The 22,110-nt window shown below is 35.8% G+C and overlaps 1 long non-coding RNA gene across 1 annotated transcript in view; it reads right to left on the bottom strand.

Annotated features, from left to right (window-relative positions):
* The window catches only part of LOC135268353 (uncharacterized), a 240,821-nt gene that overhangs the window by 63,316 nt on the left and 155,395 nt on the right, over positions 1-22,110 (bottom strand). The window contains exon 2 of the long non-coding RNA XR_010336699.1: positions 5,966-6,040. This is a non-coding gene — a long non-coding RNA (uncharacterized LOC135268353). The remainder of the gene's footprint in view (positions 1-5,965; positions 6,041-22,110) is intronic.

The following is a 22,110-nucleotide window of genomic DNA, read 5'->3' as shown; positions in this document are numbered from 1 at the left end:
TTCTTTCACAGTTCAGATTTTTTAAAATTCTATTTAAGAAAAAGATTTTTTTTACCAAAATTGCAAATAGTTGCTCCTATATATCTTCCAGAAGTATTAAAGTTTACCTTTTACATACAGGTTGATGGTACATTTTGAGTTAACTTTTGTGCATGGTATGAAGTAAGAACTGTTTTTTTTTAAAGTAATACATAATAATTGTAGATGTGTGTGGGGTATACGTAATTTTTTCATGGGACTATCCAGTTGATCTAGCACCATATGTTGAAAGAATAAATTATCTTTCTTATGGAATTACCTTAGCTTCTTTGTCAAAAATCAATTGGCTGTATGTCTGTTGGTTTATATATTGATTTCCCATACTTGCACTGCCTAATAACTCCAGCTCCACATTACAATTTAAATTTACCTTATTTACAGTTAAATAAATTTTGAAATTTAGTTTCTTAGTCCCAGAAGACACACGCCAAGTGCTCAACAGTCACACCTAGCTAATGAGCTAATTAGTACTTTATTAAGCAGGATAAATATAGAATATTTGCCACACTACACAAAGATCTGTTGGACAGGACTGCTGTCTGGTGTTTTATGATCACATATATATATCCTTAAGCAAGCATCACATTGACTTAATTAGGGAAGCATTTTCTTTTGTCTATTCTCTCACTAATAATAGCTGGCTCCAAAATCTTTCTCCAACTTTGATCTATCTCCTCTTGAACTATCTTCCACTTAGACGCTCAAGCTATTTATGAGTCATGCATTGTTATAATAATGTTGCAAAACAACAACCACCAAACCTCAGGCACATAACAAGAAGTATGGTTTAGTTGACAAAGCTGAGGGCTTTATTAAATTTGGGCTGTGCTTCCCCGTGCATCTGGGTTTGGCTACAAGTCAACTAGGTAGCTTTGCTGATCTTGGTTTCACCTATTGATTAATCTGGAAGTGATCTTGACCAGAATGGCTAAGGGAACTTGGGTCTGTTATACATGACTCATTCTTCAGCAGTTTCACCCAGGCAGGCTTTTCTCACGGTGATGGCAAAAGCCAAGAACTATCAAACCAATTGCACATGTGCTTTTCAAGTCTCTGCTTTCATTACATGCAACATTTCATTGTCCAAAACATATCACATGGTAGAGCCAAATGTTAGAATCAAAGTTAGAGTTAAAAGCAATGAGCTTCATTGTAGGTAGGAGAAAACCGGGGCCATTAATTCAAGCAATCTACAAAAGGCTGTTTTATTTCTCTCATTATTTCTGCACATGTCAGGAGGGGGTGATGTGTTCTCTACTCAGTTCAGTCTCTCCTTTTCCAATACTTTATCTACATAGCCTCTTAGGCTACCTCTATTTTTTCATTTCAATCTACTTCAGTTTGTATAGTTAAAACACAAAAGTAGTTAAGACAGAAGCAACATTAGTGAAGTTGTGCAAATTAGGAGAGTAATTAGAATGAAGACTAAATAACACTTACTTTGTTTGGGGAGAGGAAGAGTGGAGGTAAATTTTTCATATGTTAACGTTTTTAACTTGTCACCAAAAAATAATGTTGAGAAAGAATGTATCTTAAAAGTGTATTCTTCCAATGCAGAAGCTACCTCCAGAGAAAAACATAAATTTTGCTATCAACTATTAGGAATTCATTACCCCTTGGTCTGTTCATCTGAACGCAATATTATTCAAAACCAGATATCCCACTGGAGCAATACGGTGACTCAGATGGTCAAATTACATCTATTTTCCCAGTTTTCTAGGTGCAAATAATTTCTCTCATACTTATTGGTAAATAACTGTGGGATGAAAGTGCTATTATCAAGCATTCTAATAGATCCAAAGTTTTTCTTACAGGTACTTCAATGATTCACAGTTTTGTAAATGTGGGCTGTGGGCAATAAGACAACTCAAATTCTCAATTTTTAAAAGAAAATATAATTTTTGCTTCAAGCACCTGATATTCAAACTAAGAATCACAAGCCAGGGGCCATAGAATCAGAGAAAAATGGTTTTGATTCCAGTCCTTACCACTTATTGATTCCATAGTTTTTAGAGCTTTAACTAATACTATTGTCCATTACTTTCGTCCTTAATATAATCAAGATAGTAAGATATATTTTTTCATAATTAAATATAATAAAATCAAAATACCTAATGCAATGCCTTCTAATATGAATAGCAGTACTCCTTATTCCTTGGTTCCTATCAAGAATCAAGCCAATATATATTCTAGAGAAAATGATGAGGAGGAATAATTTCTATTCTTGCAATTATGGCCATGGTTCTTAACATTGGCTGCGTATTAAAATCACCTAGGGAGTTGAAAAACTCTATATGGATTCTACTGTGGATCAATTAAGTCTGTATCCCTCAGAGTTTAGAGCCTAGGTATTGTCATCCAAGAGACCACCAGGATGGTTGTATAGTAGAAAAAAGAGCTTTATTGTTGATACTGGTTTCCAAACTAGGAAGACAAACTCTCCAGTGTGGAATGAAAGTACTCTCTCTTCAAAGAGAGGAAAGACAGGTTGGGTTTTATGCCTGGCAGAGCCAGTATCATACATATTCAGCAGGTTTGGAGAGAGAGGCTATACAGAATTATGAGGGGAGCCAAGTGCATGCTCGGGCTCTTTACATCAAAATGTGAACTACAGGACACAAAGTCTGTGTGCAGCATCTTTAAGTTGGCTAAAGTCTGCAACAGATTATCAGAAAAGAACGTTTGTAAGGTTGGTCCTCTGTCAAATCAGAGTTGAAGTGGTCTGGGTTAAAATGAGAACTGATCGCTCCTATTGTTAGGAAGTTTAACCATCGGAATTTAGAAAATTTCCATGTCAACTAGTCCCTTAACCCGCAACCCACAGGTAAGTTAATTTTCTTAAATTTGGGCCCATATTGGTTGATTAAGGGGCACCTGCTTTGGTCTCTCAGATCACAATATTAATGTCTAATTATAAAATTCCCTAGGTGATTGTGATGCACCATTGCTCTAGTCCAGTGTTCCCAGTGGAGCCCTCAGACCAGCACCAGCATCATCCGGCATTTGTCGTAAATGTAAATTATTAGGCCCTTACCTAGACCTGCTAAATCAAAAACAGAGAGACTGAAGAACATCAAGGTGAGTTTTAGCAAGCCCTCCATGTGATTCTGATGCACAGTAAAGTTTGAGAACCACTGATGGAGTCAGTGGTAATCAAATTTAATGAATAAAAAAAATCATTTGAAGGGCTTGCTTAACATGTATGTCAATACTTACAGAACTTTTCACTAAAAATTTTAATTTTACTGTATGCAAATTATACTTAAACTCCCCCAAAATGGCCAAGAAATACCAATTTGAGGGCTCTGCCATCAGAGATACTGAGTCAAAGTGTTTGGGTAGGGACTTAGCAAACCTCATTTCAAAACATGAATATTCTGTTTCAGTATACAACTAGACTGCACTTCTAGTGTGAGTAGTATTATCTATTGTCTTATATCACTGCAGATCATGGATGAGAGAAGATATCAGTATCTTTGACCAATAACTCATTTCACAGAAGTTACCACATCCTCACAGAAGTGACTTATAAAAATTTGCTTTCATGCTACCTTTGTAGTATTTGCAAGTGTCAAAATAAGAAACGGCTTCATAGCAAAATGTTCTTTATAAATGTTTTTATTGTGTAGTTGTCCTCTTTATGAAACCCATATAATAATGTACTTGTAGAATTCAGTCCCAACTACATTTTCTTCTGTCCTGATAGCCAAAATATTTATATTTCATTTTTTTTCTGTAGCTGCTAAACAATTTAGCACCACTTTTAATGCCAGTTGCAACAACCATACTATTTTTACTTTTTGTTTTCTTACTTATCCAGAGAAGAGGATGGGGATACCAAGTATGTTTTGAAACCATTTCATCCAAAGCTGGCTGTATTTTTTCACATAGTATTTTATATATTAATAATTTTATTAAATGTATGCTTTTTTGTCACCTTACACCCTTTACAAACAAAATGGGATGAGAAATCCTATAATAAATCCCATTATAAATAGTAACCATCAGGGTAAGTTAAGTCCCATTTAGAATATTCAGTTATCTTGAGATAGTGAATGTAATCCACTGATTTAAGAGATTCTAAGAAGAGGAAAACTAGTTACTGGGCAGTTTTTGAAAAGACAGCCAGAAATCAATTTTAATACATAAATACTGACATTTCTGTGTTTAGATAAATTCATAGCACATTCTTACAATGTGCTATATAAGGAAGTACATCGTAAGAATGTGCTTCTAATTTCTGATTTTCTTTGAGGAGTAACAAATGTGTTCTCTTGATTATGTAAATCTACATGGAAAAAATATATGATCTCATAATACAAATGCTTCTGAGTCTAATCTTGATGGCTCTGATAAACTCTCCGACTTTGCAAGACTCTTGTCCATTTCTCTGTCTTGACATAGAATTATTCTCAATCTGTCTCTGTGGGTTACCAGTCAAAATCTAAAATTTCCATAGAAGGAGACTTCAGAATTTGCAACATAAATATCAGAATGCCTGCAGGTTTCCTCCAAAGCGTATCTGAAGTGAGACAGGCTCACAGCCATAGTGTCCCCCCACCGCCCAAAAAAGGTTAACTTAGAATATATCAAACCATAGACCTATAGAATAATTTCATTTTGTTTTTAAAAGCAGTCAGGTTTATGAATGCTTCTTTAGATATGCTCTGAGAGACAGTAAATCAACATATTTACATATTTTCCAACCTCACTAAGCTTTTATTAAACCAGTTATTCCAATGGTGTGTGTAAAAATTCATATTTCTATAGAAATCTATGGAATACTCTCTGCATGTATTATGATAAAAAAACTGCAAAAACAGATGTTTATGATTATCTTTTTCTAGAAAACATGTGCTTCTAAGACTGCCACATGTAGGGATAATCTCAGCATACAAAGTGGCCCAATTTCTATGTCTTCTATGTCTAGGCAAGGATATTTTTTGAACCTTAGACATATTTTTCTTTAATTTGAAAAAAGCAAATTTTTCTGAAAATTAATCATGTCTCATCAAAGAGACATTTTTGAAAGCTTAATACTGTGAAATGTTGCTGAATTTATGGATGAACTAACTTGTTATTATTATTACTATTAATTTGGAAACAGGACCTCACTCTGTCACCCAGATTGGAATTCAGTGTTGTGATCATGGCTCACTGCAACCTCAACCTCCCAGGCCCAAGTGATTCTCCCACCTCAGGCTCCCAAATAGCTGGAGTCACAGGTGCACACCACTACTCCTTTTAATTTGTTGTGGAGATGGGGTCTTGCTATATTTCGCAGGTTGGTCTTGAGCCCCCTGGTTCAAGAGACCTTCTTGCCTCAGTCTCCCAAACTGCAGGGATTATAGGTGTAAGCCACCATATTTAGTCAATTAACCCATTTTTATGCATTTGCATATATATTTTATATTTTTAAACTTTCTAGTGTAACACATAAATCACAAGACTCATAAATATATAGCTTAAAAATTAGTTGCATTGCCATTTTTCGAATAAAAAGCATGAAGTAAATAATTATTAGATAGCTGAAGGCTGTAAGGGTTCAGCAACACTTTATGAATGAATTTCTACCACCTCAGGAAACCAATCCAGAGGGTAACTGGGTTTGGCACTGATGAAGAGAAATCCCTAGCCTGAAGGTTTGTAATAAAGGGTTTGATTCCATTTTTGACGTTTGACTATCGACAGTTTTCAAGTACTGTTGCTTCCTGTTCCCAAATTATGCTACATCTGGGCAAGCCGATAAGGTAACCCAGGTGCTCCCTTCTTTGACACCAGTGAGAAGTTAAAACCTTGTAGTAGCTGCCTATGTGGGAATCCATTCTAGCCCCACCCCCTAACTGCCAGGAAACCCCCAAACAAATCACTCCTCCAATCATTTTTTAACCTGTGCTCATTTTGTGAGTAATAAGTCTTTTCTTACCCTCTTTGTGCATGTGTAATGTCATCAGTCTTCAGAGTAGAATCAAATTTTGGGATGGGGAAGTAGATCCCTCATCTGTGAAAGTAAGTAAAACAATGTTGAATCACACATTATATCACTAACTTGAAAACCTAATTTTATAACTTAGATTTAGCTTCCCTTCTCCTTTTATGAAAGAGAAAACTTATTCATAGTCAGCTTGGTCAGCATCACACATATGATTATGAAAGGGCTTAGTTGAGATAAATATTCCATTATGGTGACAGTTTTCTAACTTATATACAAAACATTTTTCTAACTCATAACAGAACACTTAAAAGTGAACACATAAATGCAAATGATATATAGGTAGCATTAACACTTTATAAAGAGAATTTAATTTGTATTCACATTTTAATAGTATTATCTTAACCTATAAGTAGTTCCTACTCCTTTTGTGAACTTTAAATTTCTATTGTTCTATCAATTGGTTTATTAAACCTTGTTGGCTACTTTCTTTAGCTAGTTCATTCTCCTTACTTCAAACTGTTACATTTATAGTTAATATCACAGATTTTCCTGCAATCCTCCCTCCTTTATAAGATACTAAGCCTATATTAATTCAGGACTCATTAGACTACATATTTCTTTGAAGGTAGTGATTCTGTCTTTTTTGGTTATTATTTTCAATGTCAAGAAAAATAAAAGGGATTGAAACGTATAAATATTTTATAAATATTTTAATGTACGAATGAATCCATACATGTAGCCTTCCTTATATATTCCTCATACATTCATGTAGCCTTCAGAAACTTGAAAACTCTCATATTTTACAGTAGGAACATCTACAAAAATGGGAGTAAAATTATTTGCTGCTTTTAATAATACCAATTACTTATTAAGCACTTAGTGTTTTCAGCATTGGGCTAACTGCTTTATATTCATTATCTAATTTAATATTTTCAAGAACCCAATAAGATAGTTTCCATTTTACAAGTAAGACCTAGTTCTTATGCAGGATAATTAACATGCCAAATATTGTCTCTTATTTCTTTCTCTTATATATAGTTGTAGTAGTGAACATCTCGTATTCCAGGAATTCTCCCAGTCCCAGGTAAAAGCCAGGTTAGATTACTGCAATTGGATCATTCGTTTTTTGTTTGTTTGCTTACTGTTAGAAGATTACTAAATTACAGATATAAGCAATATTTTCCTATATTAGATATTATCAGTAATAATGCTAATATTAAGGTTTTTCATCTGCTTATTTGTCTTAGCTTTCACTTAAATTTGAACTCAGGAATGGAAGACTAATGATATTTATTGGGTTTCCCTAGTAGCCCAATCATCAAGTTTACCATCAAAGCTTTTAATTCAGATGGTCGGTATTTCATCTCAGGCACTGCTCCTTCTCCTTTCATTCTTTTAAATCTTTGCTTATTCTTTTCTCATAGCAATTAGCCTGCAAAAAAGGACCTGTTCAAAGATCTTGAGTTCAATGATCACAAGGTCCGAGGTAAATTATGGCCAGGACCCTAGCTATCTTATTCACTATGATATGCCCAGAAATTAGTACTTTACATGGACTTTAATAACAAATGAATAATATTTCTTGAATATTAAGTTGTCTTTTCTTGGGTTATTATCCTCCATCCACTTATTGTTATAAGTATCAGACTCATTTCTTACATTTACACATGAACTGCATTAAGTCATAGACAAGTATGAATCCCAGCTGAAATTCTAGGAGTTGAAACAGAGGTCTGCTTATACCTATTCCTGTTTTTAGTTACTTGTTCAATTTGTTTTCATCATAAGGATATTCAAGTGTTTTTCTTCTTCATATTTCTAAATCTCACCCAAACAGTATATCTAAAAATGTTATTTGATTATCCAAATATGTGAATCATTCTTACGTTCACAATTATGTCTTACTTTTAGATTATTTGTAAGGCACTGAGATTTCTGACAGACCTCTGCCCATGCTATAATCATTTGCCTTTGTATACATTCTTGAGCAAGATCAACAATATAAAAAGCTACTATGAGATCCTGAAGGCTATTGTTTCTGTGTGTTCACCACTGAAAATACCCCTTCTGAACTCCATTCCTGGAAATCTCACATAAAATAGTTAGACTGTAGTTTTACACTAACCTAAAAAATATTTTTTTCATAAAAATGATATCTACATTGATACAGAGTTTTTGTGTAGATTATGTAAAACATAGCTCTTTGGTATATCAGTCATAAATTGTTTTTCAAGAAATTTCAACTTTAGTGCTATAAAAAATCACTAAATTATGTAACTAATATTTGATCGGTTCTCATGTACAGATATTACACTGCTCTTCGGATGCTTAAATAATACAGAAGCTTTGGTCATCAAGCATGTATGGTCTAGTGGATAAGGCCAACACATAGATAATTATTTGGGAGTATGGAGGGAGGAAAAATAAATATCCAGCATTTATCACATACACATATTGTAGAGACTTTTTAAAAAGAAATATCAATTCATTACATCGAACTATTTTGTCTTCTAACAGATGAGGAGACTTTGTCAATGAGGTCATCTCTCTGTTGAAAGTCATAGTCCAAGAACATATATTAAGGTTGAGTCAACTCTTGCCAGTGTACACTAATAATTATTTAGGTTTTTTGATGGACTATCTATAAGAAAGACAAGTCAACAATTCCTTCTCTTCCTCTCAATTTTTAGCTTTAGTAGTTCCCTTTTAAATTTATGACTTTCTATTGAAAGTAGAATGAACTTACATGTTCATGTTCATATTTTGAGAATGAAATCATGTGACTTTCAAAATAGAATTAAAAGCCTAACTTTAGGCTTGAAATTCCTGAATCTTCTTTCAGAATCTCCTACTATACCTTTGCTCTTACTTTTTGAAGAATTGTAAAGTTTAATTATTTTTAAAAGTAATGAGCTACTCTGTTTCTTGATTTTATCTATACCATTCCACTCTTTTTTACAGTCTGACATTTCTTTGCCATGCTCACCCCCACTTTCAAGTTTTGTTCTGTTTTTTCCATTTTGAAGGTGATCCTGTATAAATCTCTTAGGGCCCAGTAATGTCATTGTACATTATATATGTGTTGATTTGATTTTTAGATTCAGCCACAATGCTTTGTCACTTATGTTCTTACACAATCTATTTACAGGTATCCCCACTGAATAGTAACATAGTTTAAAACAATAACTAGATATTCCTTCGTCTTAATCTGCCCACTTGGGATATGAGTTAAGTGTTAATATATTATGTAAATTATTTGAAATACATGGCATTTCACTGATTTAAAATATTTTTTCTCTGATACTCTATTGTATTCTCAAACAGTGGAAAGAGAGAAATGGCTAGTTTATTCCTCCTTTCCAAACCCAGGCCAACCATGAATATTTTAGCTGTTTATATCAAGGAAAAAACTCAAAGAGAAAATTAGCAATATTGATCTCACCTAAGAATGTTAAATTTGCCACCAGAAATGAGATTACAAGTTTTATAAAAAGATAACTATAATTTTAATATGATTTTTTAAATGTAGATTTGAAAAGTTATCATCTATTAGACTGTTATGATTATTTTAGGGTGATTCATAAAGCCATAATTGCCTCATATCATGATATAAACAATGCAAATAATTACTTATCTATCATTTTTTTTTGAGACAGAGTCTCTCTCTGTTGCCAGGCAACAGGTTGGAGTGCAGTGGCGCAATCTCAGGTCACTGCAACCTCCACCTCCTGGGTTCAAGCAATTCTCCTGCCTCAGCCTCCCAAGTAGCTGGGACTACAGGCACGCGCCACCACACCCAGCTAATTTTTGTAATTTTTAGTAGAGACAGGGTTTCACCATGTTGGCCAGGATGGTCTCGATCTCCTGATTTTGTGATCCACCCACCTTGGCCTCCCAAAGTGCTGGGATTACAGGCGTGAGCCACTGTGCCCAGTCACTTATCTATAATTTTAAGTTAAATTTTTTTATTTTGAATTTATAGAGTACAAAATATTTATGTGTATGGCAGTGTGTGTTTACAACACACACATAGAAATGAAGATATAATCTCAGAAACATTAAGAAAGATGTTCTCTTACAAAACATGCATTAGAAAACTGTATAAAATATGCTAAGCAATTGAAGTGTGGGTATTCTTGAGCTGCAATAGTGATTGTCTTCAGTGAAATCCTGAGGCAGTTGGATTTGGCATGTATGGTGTGAGAGAGTTGGAGTAAAGGTGAGAGTAAATTAGCCTGTCCAGGGGACAATCAAATGGCCAATGCCCTGGTTCAGGTTTCCCATAGTCAAGGCTAAAATATTTAAGACAGCATGAGATGTAAATCAAGTCAGACTCTTTGAGGACAATGCAGAGGTTAAGAGGACATTTGACGTCATAGTTGAGAGCTGGGGCTGAGGGCACAGATAAGGAATACAGAGGATTATGAGCAATCATTGCAAGTAATGATTGTTCATTTGGGGCTGGTGTTTACATGGCTCTTAATTGGTTTGGAATGGTTGAAATGTAAATAGTACAACTCACATTGTCATAACATGTCACATTTGGATAAGCCCACCTAAATCTAGTTTTGCCCTGTGATACAATGAATGATTGGGTCCTCTGCCTGTTGCTAGGAGTCCAACTGAATAGTCATTGCTCCAATATTGAAATGTAAGGAGTCCCAACAAAGAAGGCCATCTATGCATGGTGTTCCACTGTAGCTGTCCCTTGGGATGATAAGCACTGCTTTTCTCTAATAAGTGTGTGTAACCTCTAATTCATTAATAATGTGTTTGTGTAAGTTGATTACTGACCTTTGTCCTCTCATATAATGCTGCCAGCACAGAATTCATAGAGAAAACTGAGTGTAATTTGACATGCTTCTTAAACTGATAATTTTTTGTTTCATGCATAATTAAAATCATTCTTTTGTTTTCTTTGTCATGCTAGAAACTTCACATTCTCAACAATTTTATAAAAGTTTATTGTCATTAACCCCATGTTTAAATCCTAATATGGTTATAAAAGAGGTCCATTATGTTTCAACATAGAAATAAGATTAGAACTTTTCTGTTTTGTTCTTATTTACATCATGTGTCTAATAACAAAGGAAGAAGAAACACATAAAATGTTAGGTAGCTTGTCTCAATGAAGTAAAATAAAATGGGAATCATTGACAAAATTCTTACTAAGGGCCAAGCTGACAAACTAGAAGCAGTTCAGGCACATAGCTCTCGTTGGGAGGAAACAAAAGGGCCAGTAAATACTGGCCCTGCAGGCCAATCATCAGATAAACCTTGCAGGGATCCATTAAGGCAGCAGGGATACACAGAAAGCCTATCTGTCGCAGTGTGGAGACAGGAGAACCTCTCTGACTTGGAAAAGGATGAGTGAGTGAGAGCCCCTTGGGAGATTCACACTCTCCACAAAAAACTATGGAAGACTGCGAATGGGAGAATCCTCCTGGCTCCCAACTCCTACCCTGCCCCCCCTGAGTTTCTAGACTGAGGCAGAGGGCCATCTGGATGCATTCTAGGGGTAACTCATGATTCCAAGGGGACCTTTACAAGCTTTGGGCTCTGGAGCAGATCAGCACTGATGTCATCCCAAAGAGAGGCCACAGTGATAGTGCTTGGGAGCAGTAAGATTGCTCCAACCCCCTTGCCAGACAAGGCTCTGTGCCAGCTCCTGTCCCAACAGTCCCACTTCTGCTTACTCAGCCGGCAGCTGCAGCCTCCTGTTGTCCTGGGAAGCACCCAAAAGGCAGCATGTGTGATCCACCTTCCTTTATTACTGGTAGCAGGTAACACCTGCCAGAACTTCTGGCCCAGTGGTCCCACTTCTGTGAACTCAGCCAGAGGGTACAGCCATCTGTTGTCCCAGGAAACACTGAGATGGCAGGGTTGGTGACCTTCCAGCTGAGCAGTCCTACTTCTACCTGAATTTGTCAAGATGCACAGTGTCCTATTGCAGTGGAAGCACCCAGATGGCAGGGCAGGAAACTTCACTCACCCCACCTCCTATAGCCAGATGGGTCACACTGCTAATGCTTCCAGGCCAGTGGTCCCACTTCTGCCTGAACTCTGCAGGTAGGCACAACCCTATGTTTCCTTGGGAGGCATGTGGACAGCAGACTAGGGCAGACCAAGCCAGGTTAGGGCCTATCTGACAACTGTGGCCTCTGCCTGAGGGAGCACCATGGATCAGAGCACCCAAAAAAGGAAATGTGGGCATAGAGACCGTAATTGGAGGGGCCTCCTCCAAGACCTAGGAGCAGTCTAGAATCAAAGCTGGTTGACTGAAACTACCTTGAAACACAATCAAAAACCCAGTGGATTCAATGAATATACAATTTGACCCAGCAATCCTGTTACTGTGTATATGCCCAAAGGATTATAATTCATTCTATTATAAAGACACATGCACACATATGTTTACTGTGGCACTATTCACAATAGCAAAGACTTGGAACCAACTCAAATGCCCATCAATGGTAGACTGAATAAAGAAAATGTGGCACATATACACCATGAAATACTATGCAGCCAAAGAAAAGGATGAATACATGTCCTTTTCAGGGAAATGGATGAAGTTGGAAACCATCATTCTCAGCAAACTGACACAAGAACAGAAAACCAAACACCACATGTTCTTACTCATAAGTGGGTATTGAACAATGAGAACACATGGACACAGGGAGGGGAACATCACACACCAGGGCCTGTTGGGGATTGGGGGGCTAGAGGAGGGATAGCAGCAGGTAGGGGGCCAGGGGAGGGATAGCATCAGGAGAAATATCTAATGTAGATAACGGGGTGATGGATACAGCATACCACCATGGCACATGTATACCTATGTAACAAACCTGCACAATCTGCACATGTACCCCAGAACTTAAAGTATAATAATAAAATAAAAATTAAAAAATAGAAGAAAACAAAAGACAACAACAACAACGAAACCATTCTAAAGACAGCAAACTTAAAAACTGAAGGAACATCAGCTGCACAGATGAGACAAACCAGCATCAGAACACTGGCGCTTAAAAAGGCCAGAGTGTTTCTTTAACTCAAAAGATGACTCTAGATCCTCAGCAATGGTTCCTAACCAGACTGAAATGGCTGAAATGTCAGAAATAGAATTAAGAATATGGATAGGAATGAAGATGACTGACATTAAGGAGAAAGTCGAAACCCAATTCAAGAAATTTAAGGAATACAATTACACAATAAAGGAGATAAAAGATGAAATGGCCATTTAAGAAAAAGCCAGACTGAAATGATATAGCTGAAAAACTCACTTCAAGAATTTCAGAGTAATCACAAGTATTAGCAGCAGATTCCACCAAGCTGAGGAAAGAATCTCTGAGCTCTAAGACTGCTTGTCCAAAATCTCAGACAAAAAAAAAAAGAAAGAAAGAAAAGAAAATGTAGTAAAGAAGAATAAACAAAACCTCTAAGAAATATGAGATTATGTAAAGTCACCAAATTTATAAACCACTGGTGCCTCTGAAAGAGAGGAAGAGAAAGCAAGAAACTTGGAAAACACATTTCAGGGTAACATTCATGATACTTTCTCCAACCTCACAGGAGAGGCCAACATTCAAATCCAGAAAATGCAGAAAACCTCTGTAAGGTACTATATAAGATAATCATTCCCAAGCACATAGTCATTAGATTATCACAGATTTAAATGAAAGAAAAAATGACAAAGGCAGCTAGAAAGAAGGGGCAGGTAATTTCCAAAGGAAACCCCCTCAGGCTAACAGTGGACTTTTCCACAGAAATCATACAAGCCAGAGGAGATTAGAGGCCTATATTCAACATTTTTAAAGAGAAGGAATTCCAAAGAAGAATTCCATAATCAGCCAAACTAAGCTGCATATGAAAAGGATAAATAAGATCTTTTTCAGACAAGCAAATGCTATGAGAAGTTGTTACCACCAGTCCTGCCTTACAAGAGTTCCTTAAGAGTGGGCAAAATATGGAAAAACAAACCATTACTCACCATCACAAAAACACACTTAAGTAGACCAATGACACTGTAAAGCAACTACACAATCACATCGGCATTATAACCAGCTAACAACGTGAAGATAGGATCAAACGGGCGTATATCGATGTTAATCTTGAATGTAAACAAGCTAAATGCCCCAATTAAAAGCCACAGAGTGGTAAGTTGGATAAAGAAGCAAAACGAAACTCTATCCTATCTACAAAGACCCCCCTCAGATGTAATGACACCTATAGACTCAAAGTAAAGAGATGGAAAAAAATCTACCAAGCAAACAGAAAACAGAAACAGATCAGAAGATGATATTCTAATTTCAGACAGAGCAGACTTTAAACCAACAATCATCAAAAGAAACAAAGGGCATTACATAATGGTTAAGGGTTCAATTCAACAAGATCTAACTGTCCTAAAACACATGCATCCAAAATAGGAGCATCCAGATTCGTAAAGCAGGTTATTAGAGAAATATGAGGAAACTTAGATAACCGAACAGTAACACTGGGAAACTTCAACACCCTAATGACAATATTAGACAGATAATCAAGGCAGAAAATTAAAACAAATATATTAAGATCTGAAGTCAGCATTTGACCAAATGGTCCTAACAGACATCTACAGAACTCTTCACTCAGAAACAATATACTCATCTACACATGGCATATACTCTAAATTTGACTAGGCAGTTGACCATAAAACAATCTTTAAAAAATTATAATTTTTTAAATTGTATTTTAGGTTTTGGGGTACATGTGAAGAACATGCAAAATTGTTGCATAGGTACACACGTGGCAGTGTGATTTGCTGCCTTCCTCCCCTTCACCTATATCTGGCATTTCTCCCCATGCTATCTCTCTCCACCTCCCCACCCCCCACTCTCCCTCCCCTATTTCCCCCCAACAGACCCCAGTGTGTAGTGCTCCCCTCCCTGTGTCCATGTGTTCTCATTGTTCAACACCCGCCTATGAGTGAGAACATGCGGTGTCTGATTTTCTGTTCTTGTGTCAGTTTGCTGAGAATGATGGTTTCCAGGTTCATCCATGTCCCTACAAAGGACACGAACTCATCGTTTTTGATGGCTGCATAATATTCCATGGTGTATATGTGCCACATTTTCCCTGTCCAGAAAAGCCAAAAAGTTATAATTTTTTTTTTTTTTTTGAGACGGAGTTTCGCTCCTGTTACCCAGGCTGGAGTGCAATGGCGCAATCTCGGCTCACCACAACCTCCGCCTCCTAGGTTCAGGCAATTCTCCTGCCTCAGCCTCCTGAATCGCTGGGATTACAGGCACACGCCACCATGCCCAGCTAATTTTTTGTATTTTTAGTAGAGACGGGGTTTCACCATGTTGACCAGGACGGTCTCGATCTCTTGACCTTGTGATCCACCCGCCTTGGTCTCCCAAAAAATGTTATAATTTAAAAAATTATATCAAACATGCTCACAGACCACAGCACAATAAAAATAGAAATCAATACTAAGAAAATTCCTAAAAATCATACTGTTACACAGAAATTAAATAACTTGCTCCTGAATGGCTTTTTCCTAAACAGTGAAATTAAGGCAGAAATGAGAAATTATTTGAAACTAATGAGAACAAAGATACAACACACCAGTATCTGTGGGACACAGCTAAAGCAGTTTTTAGAGGGAAGTTGACAGTGCTAAGCACCCACATCAAAAAGAAAGATCACAAATTAAAAACCTGACCTCACACCTACAGGAACTAAAGCAAACCAACCCTAAAGCTAACAGAAAACAAGAAATAACCAAAATCAGAGCTGAGCTTAAGGAAGCTCAGATGCAAAAAATAAAACAAAAGATCAAGAATTCCAGGAGTTGGTTATTTGAAAGAATAAGTAACATTGTTAAACTGCTCATGAGACTATAAAGAAAAAAAGAGTGAGGATACAAATAAACACAATCCAAAATGACAAAGGGACATTACCACCAACCCCACAGCATTTTAAAACCCTCAGAGACTACTATGGATACCACTATGCACACAAAGTAGAAAACCTAGAAGAAATAGATAAATTCCTGGAAATATAAAATCTCTCAAGATTGAACCAAGAAGATATAGATTCCCTGAATAGACCAATAGTGAGCTCCAAAACTGAATCAGTAATAAAAAGCTTATGTCAGAAAAGGCCCATGGGCAGATGAACTCACAACTGAATTCTACCTGATATATAAAGAAGCATTGATACCATTCCTACTGAATCGATTACAAAAAATTGAGAAGAGATTCCTCCATAACCCATTGAGATCAGCATCACCTTGGTATCAAAACCTGACAAAGACACAATAAAAAAAAATACCTTCAGGCCAATATTCTTGATGAACATTGAAGCAAAAAATTCTCAACAAAATACTAGCAAACTGAATCAGACTGAACATCAAAAAGCTAACTGACCGTGATCAAATAGGTTTTATTTGTGGGATGCATGGTTGGTTCAACATATGCAAATCAATAAATGTGATTTACCACATAAATAAAACTAAAACCAAAATGACATGATCATCTCAATAGATGCAGAAAAGGCTTTCGATAAAATTCAACATCTTTTTATGTTAAAAACCTTCAAAAAACTAGTAATTGAGGGAACACACTTCAAAATAATAAGAGCCATCTATGACAAATCCACAGCCCAAATCATGCCCAATAGGCAAATAATGGAAGCATTCCCCTGGAGAACCAGAACAAAACAATGGTGCCTACTGTCACCACTCCTATTCAACATAGTAATTAAAGTCCTAGCCAAAGAAATCAAGAGAGAAAAAAAGAATCCAAATATCAAGAAACAAAGTGAAAACATCTGTGTTTGCAAATAATATGATACTATACTTAAGAAAACACCATAGTCTCTGCCCAAATTGTTTATTCATCTGATAAACAATTTCAGCAAAGTGTCAGGATACAAAATTGATGTATAAAAATTTGTAGTATTTCTATATACCAGCAACTTTCAAACTGAGAGCCAAATCAGGAATGCAATTCCATTCACAATAGCCATAAAGAGAATAAAATACCTAGGGATATAGCTAATCAGAGAGGTAAAAACTCTCCACAATGAAAAGCACAAAACACTGTTCAAGGAAATCAGAGATGACACAAACAAATGGAAGAACATTCCATGCTCATGAATAGTAAGAATCAATATTGTGATAATCAATATATGGTCCAAAGTAACTTGTAGATTTAATGTTAGTTCTATCAAATTACCAATGACATTCTTCACAAAATTAGGAAAAAAAAAAAACCAACCAACTAATTTTCAATTCCTATGGAACAAAAAAAGGGCCCCAATAGGCAAGGCAATCCTAAATAAAAAGAACAAAGGGGAGACATCACGCTAGTCAACTTCAAACTATAAGGCTACAGTAACAAAAACAGCATGGTACTGTATAAAAACAGATGCATGGACCAATGGAAGAGAATAGAGAACCCAGAAATAAAGCTACACACCTACAACCAGCTGGTGTCCATCAAAGTTGACAAAAAGAAGCAATAGGAAAAGGATTCCCTATTCAACGAATAGTGCTGGGATAACTGGCTAGACATATGCAGAAAATTGGATCTGGACCTCCTCCTTATAAAAATGATACAAAAATTAACTGAGGATGGATTAAAGACTTAAAAGTAAAACCTAAAATTATAAAAATCTTGTAAAACAACTAGGAAATACCATTCTGGATATAGTTCCTGGCAACATCTGCTGAGAGAGGGGAACACCAGTTCTGCTACTCTAATATTATCCAGCTCCAGTCCAAATAAAGGTCTGAAAATTGATAAGGAAGAGAGTAAAAGAGGCTTTCTTGTTTGATTTTTCAGTCAAGAAGGAATGCTTAAAAGATATCTGATTGCCTCCTCATTGAAAAGGAAATGAAGAGTGGGACTCTCCTCTACTACGCAAGCCCCGGTGTGGAGGTCCATAATCTCAAGTTCACTGTGGACCTGTACATAGTTTCTCTTAGAATTCGAGACTCACAGAGATTGATGCTTAAATCTCCTGAAGGATTCTAAAGGAAAGAATGCCTGAATTCTAAAGGATAGAAAAGTGCTGAGAAAAGGTTTCATTCGAAGCAGTCTGCATTTTACGGTTTTGCAGGAAAAATGTGCCAAGCTTTCCTTGGCATAAAGTGGGCATGTTTGAAGGTAGAAAACTCTGTAAGCAGTACTTCCTTCTAGAGTATAAATAAAAGATTAACCTTTAAACAGATAAAAGAGCTTAAATAATTTTATTTCTCCACTTATTTGGAGGATAAGTAACCCAGGGCTGGAACAACACTCTTCAGTGTCAAAAAGCCAAGTTTTGTCTATCTTGTTGCTATATCATTCATTTTCTCCCTTTTAAAGGCAACCTGTTGTCTAAGATACCTGCTTTCATTCATGTCCATCTATATACCAGACAGCAGAAGGAGAGAGAAAAATGAAATTTTTAATGGACACTTACTATAAATTACATATGCCAAATATGTATACTATTGGCCAGAGTCAAATCAAATCTTCAATATATTAATAGCTAGGTGATCATTTTGTAAGAGATGTGGTACTGATTGTAAATGCAGGAGTCAGTCTGAATCTGGCACATGAAACCCCAGGTTAACTATAAGATGGGTAAAACTACATTATAGCTCACCTACATGTTAGATTTTATTTTAATCACACAGCATTGATGGGATACTTGCTACTTCCTTTGTATTTGTGACTGGCTTTTTCTTTTAAGGCCACCACATTTTCTTTGCATGCATCTGTATTCTGAGCAGCTGTGTGCAAAACAATCTTGATTTTGTCTTAAGAATGAAAAAAAAAAAAACAATAGGGGAAATAGCTTGGTCAGAAATAGATTATTTGACTTTCTAGACCACATGCTTATCCAGTGAGGCTGAACCTCAGATTAAGGTATCTGGCCTTATTTTCTCTCCAAAAAATATAAGATTCTGACCTAAATTAAAGTTTTCAGGTTGCCAAACACAAAGCCTTTGAAAACTGATCACACAGGAACTATGTTGTCCACACTAAGATAAGCCTCCACTGAGTTGTTGTAAGACAAGGAATCCATCCACTCCTAAGTTAGTCGCTGGCAGAAGTAATTTTTCCCTCCCTGCTTAAGGCTTATTACCAAAAATTCCAACCTACTAGTTGACATAGAATCTTGATCTGGTAACATAATAATACACCTTAATTTCTTTTTGAGACAGACCTTTTTAAAAAACTTAGAAACGGAAATAAGAGCAGTGAAACCACAAACTATCCACTATTCAGTCAATTAATTTGTTTATAGGATTTATACTCAGACTACTTCCAAAAGGCATTGAGGTAGTTCAGTATTCAGAACCTTATTGTACTACTGCCAAAGGTGGTTTCTGGCTTGGTATCAAGAATAGTTTCACGTCTTAGAAAGAGTTCATTGTGGATAACCTGAAGGTATAACCCCAGCAATATGACTTCCTTGTATGTCAAAATAAAAACATCCCACCATTCCCATGACAACATGTGGGCCTTTCCAACCCACTAGCATACTAGGGAAAGTATAACCCATCAGCAAAAAGCCTCCTGATTTTGAAAAACACACAGGCATATTATGCACAAGTGTTGCATGCATGGGACAGTAAATGAATCCCTGTGGAGCATTTTTATAGTAAATGGCTGTATTTATTCCCCTTTAGCTTTTTGAGGTTAGGATATCTGTCTTATTTATTTTGCTATCTTGCCTAACATATAAACTCATCCAGTCATCTCCTACATTTTGGTAGCCATAACTAACTATATATACTTCCTCTCTCCTGATCCAAATTTCCCTTTCTCACAAATCATTACATATGTTCAATGAAATAATTTTTCTATGATAAATGTACTTCTTAACATCCTCAATGTCTATGCCAAACACTCCATCTTTGCTTTATGTAATATCACCTCTCTTAAGGATTTTACTGCTCCTCAACATCGTTTATTCTAATACAGCCAACTTATTGTCATTCAGCATGGAGAAAATCAGGAATGTCATTTACAGACCACTGTGCTCCCACCCTCCTTCAACATGTCCTGTGCCTCTCATCTCCAACACATTCTAATCTTCATCCCTGGTATCATTTTCTTGCTCCCTTGTCATCTACTCTTGTGATTTTGTAATCATGTCATGTCATTCCCCACTGTAAGCCAGCTGCCATCCTGCATGACCCTACAGTTAATGAAGGCCCGCCTTCCTCTGGCTAAAGACTGAGATTAAGTCATAAAAATAGAATGTTTTCCCTTTTCCACATACCTTCCAACCACATCAACAAGGCTCCAGTGTAATAATAGTGAATTAGAGATGAAAGGACTGTAAGGATCACTCTCCATTTAAGAAGGAATTTTTTAGGAAAACCCAGATCAAGAAGGGAGACAAAAATCAAAAACAGTAGAGAGATTTAAAAGCTTGGACACCTACAGTACAGCAAACATTAAACACAGATAACGAGGCAGATTAACATAAAACTTCACCTTAAAGACCTGTTTAACTTAGGTCTTATTAGTCCACCCATTATGTTCAACTTTCAACAAAACATTTCAAGACATGATAAAAAACAAGAAAACACAGCCTACACAAACAAAGCAGCAACAAAAGATGACTCAGATATGGCAGAAATGTTGGAATTACCAGACTAGGAATTTAAAATAACTGTGATTAATATGTTAAGAGATCAAATGAAAGATGCAAATCAAATGAAAAATGCAGACAACTTGCAAGGACAGATGGGGAATGTAAGCAGAGAGATAGAAATACTAAAAAAGAACCAAGGAAATGCTACAAATTCAAGATACTTTAAGAAAAATGAAGAATGCTCCAATGGTCTCGAGAGAAGACTGCTCACAGCTGAAGAAAGAATAATTGGGCTTGAAGATATGTCAATGTAAACTTTCCAAACTGAAATGCAAAGTGAAAAAAGAATGGGCAAATAAAAAGAACAGAGTATCTAAGAATTGCGGGACAATTTCAAAAGGTGTAACATGCATTATTAAAACAGCAGAAGGAGAATAAAGATATAAAAAAGCCAAATGAATATTTGGAGACATAATTGTCAATAATTTTCCAAAAGTTATGACAGACACTAAAATATAGATCCTGAAAGTTCAGAGAGCTCAAAACAAAATAACTGGATTCTGAGTTTTTTCAGTTGGTTCCTGCATTGATTCATATGATTACATAATTTTTTTCTTTAGCCTGTTACTAAAGCAGATTTTATTTATTTATTCTCAAACACTATACCAATTTGCATCCATAGAATAAACCCCATTTGGTCATGGTATTTTCTTCTTTTTTTATATTGCTTAATTCAATTTTCTAAGCTTTTGTTAAGAATTTTTACATCTATATTTTTGAGGAATATGGTCTGCTATTTCCTTTTGTTGCAGGCTCTTTTCCCGATTTTGGTAGAAGGTTAATCATAGCTTCATAAAAGGTATTGGAAAGTGGTCTTTCCTTGGGAAAGTGGACCCTTCTTTTCTATTTTCTTGAACACATTGTATAGACTTGGTATTAATTCTGCTTTATTTGTTTGGTTGAATTCTCCAAGGAAAATATCTGGGCCAGTAGATTTTGCTTCTGGGAGTTTTAAAATTACTAATTCAATTTTCTTAATAGTTATAAGGGCTATTCAAATTATCCCATAAAACATGAGTTATAGTAGTGTATATTTTTCAAGGAATTTTATTCATTTTATCCATAAGGTCTATTTTATTTAACTTACAAGTTGTCAAATGTATATGTAAGTGGATTTGTCTATCCTATTTCTTTATTATCCTTTTTTATATTGAAGGGATTTGTAACGATATGCCCTGTTTCTTTCCTGATATTGTTAACTTCTGATTATCTCTTCATTTCTTTGGCATTCTTGTTAGTGGTCTACAAATCTTACTGATTTTTTTCAGAGAAACAGATCTTTGATTTATTAGTATACCCTATTTTTTAATATTTTCAACAAAATTGACTTCTGCTTTTATTTTTGCTCTTCTTTTCCTGGGTTCTTTAACTAGAAATTTAGATTATTGATTTGATACTTTTTCAAATGCATGTATCTAGTGGTATAAATTTCCCTCTCATCACTGTTTAGCTGTGGGTCACACAAATTTTGGTATGATTTTAATTTTAAGCAGTGAAAT

Source organism: Aotus nancymaae, unplaced genomic scaffold (assembly GCF_030222135.1).
Source record: "Aotus nancymaae isolate 86718 unplaced genomic scaffold, 86718_ANA_hifiasm-v0.15.2.pri h1tg000040l, whole genome shotgun sequence".
Lineage (NCBI taxonomy): Eukaryota > Metazoa > Chordata > Mammalia > Primates > Aotidae > Aotus > Aotus nancymaae.
The sequence above is the reverse complement of the archived record's forward strand: the minus strand, read 5'-3'. Positions and strand labels throughout refer to the sequence as shown.